Consider the following 2,162-nt stretch of genomic DNA (forward strand, 5'->3'; position numbering starts at 1 on the left):
AAATTAAGAACCTCACTTTATTTGAGATTGAAAAAATCTTGTTGCGCAACAACTCAAGCTTAAGAAAATATCAAACCATGTCTTTCCCCGATGCCAAGTATATATCGATTGCATCTAATAGTTTGATTCAAGAAGAGTTGGCATGCGATCAAAACTTGCAAAAATTAGAGTTCCAAACTCTATTTAATTCAATTACTAATGAACAAAAAAATGTTTTTGATCGTATAATGATGGCTGTTCAACAGAATAAAGGGGGTGTATTCTTCGTATATGGTTATGGTGGAACAGGTAAAACGTACTTATGGAAGACCTTATCAACTGCCATAAGATCAAAAGGCAAAATCGTCCTAACTGTTGCTTCAAGTGGAATTGCTTCGTTATTGTTAACCGGAGGTCGCATAGCACATTCCAGGTTTCATATTCCGATAAATCTTAATGAGGATTCTACTTGCTACATGGATCCAGGTACAGATGAGGCGCAATTATTAGAAAAAACCAAATTAATAATTTGAGACGAAGCTCCAATACACCACAAACATGGCTTTCAAGCTCTTGACAGGTCTTTAAAAGATGTCTTATATTCTAATTTGCTATTTGGAGGAAAAGTTGTTGTATTTGGATGAGACTTTCGACAAATTCTACCTGTAGTTCAAAAGGGCACTAGACAAGACATCGTAAACGCCTCTCTATGTTCTTCTTACATTTGGAGTGAATGCAATGTCTTGACATTAACAAAAAACCTAAGGTTAACTATGGGTACGCCGTCATCTGATATTAAGAAACCAGATTATTTGCTAAATGGATTTTAGATATAGGTGAAGGTACTATTGGCGGTCCTAATGAAGGTGTTGTAACGATAGATATACCCGACGATCTACTTATAAAAGATTCAGTTGATCCTAGATCAAAACTTTTTGACTTTGTATATCCTGATATTCTACAGAATTACAAGAACCAGCATTACTTTCAGGATAGAGCAATACTTGCACCAACAAACGAAATTGTTGATGAGATTAATGATAGTTTGCTCAAGTTTTTTCCAGACGATGAAGTCGCGTACTTAAGTTCAGATACCATATGCAGTTCAGAGTATATCAATGATACTGTTGATACAGCTTTATACTCTCCAGAACTGCTTAATGGTCTAAGAATATCCGGACTACTAAACCACAAATTGGTGCTAAAAGTTGGTGTTCCTGTTATGCTCCTTAGAAATCTTAACCAGAAAGAAGGCTTATGTAACAGTACTCGACTACAGATTATATCTTTAGGTACTCGTGTAGTTGAAGCCAAAATTATTTCTGGAACTAACATTGGTCATAGAGTTTTGATTCATAGATTGCCACTGACTCCATCAGACAACAAAATAGCCTACAAATTTCAAAGACGACAATTTCCCATTGCAGTATGTTTCGCGATGACGATAAACAAAAGCCAAGGTCAATCGTTATCAAGAGTAGGTTTGTACTTAAAGAACCCGTGTTCTCACATGGACAACTATACATCGTCTTGTCAAGAGTTACAAGCAGGAGTGGGCTAAATATTCTGATTCTTGATAAACAAGGTAATCTGACCAATACAACAACAAATGTTGTGTATAAAGAAATTTTTTCTTATTTATAAAATACTTGTGTAATGTTTTTTTTGTAATTATTGTAATTATATTAACAATATATGACAACTGTGTTCTTGATTGTATTTTGTTTAATGTTTAAATATTAAAATTTTCATTAATTGCCCGTGTAATACACGAGTCTCAAACTAGTCAACTATAAATTCGTCATCAACGGTTTATAATGGACAACAAGATGTCACCAACCCAATTGCCCGATTCAAATAAAGTTTTTATATACATAATATGACTACATAACCTAAATCAAACCTAAAAATCTTGTGTTTAAACGACCCAAATTTTCAAACAACTCTTAAAAACGGCCCTAAGGGCGTATAAAGTTGGGTCTAGCCGTCGAGGTGGGTTTGTAAACAAAGGATCCGATTGGAAAGTCCCTTGAGCCTCAAGTTTTGTAAACCTAGCTAGTTTGACCATTTGTACCTCCTCGTCCGACAAACAAAGATTTGCTCAAGTCAATTAAGATTAAGATGCAAATCATAGGACCCAAATGCTGCTGTTCCACATTCTTACTATCAAGAGCAAGAACATG

The sequence above is a fragment of the Bidens hawaiensis genome, unplaced genomic scaffold, assembly GCF_021521415.1.
Source record: "Bidens hawaiensis isolate Kalapana, Puna unplaced genomic scaffold, B.hawaiensis_p1.1 tig00005680_1, whole genome shotgun sequence".
NCBI lineage: Eukaryota > Viridiplantae > Streptophyta > Magnoliopsida > Asterales > Asteraceae > Bidens > Bidens hawaiensis.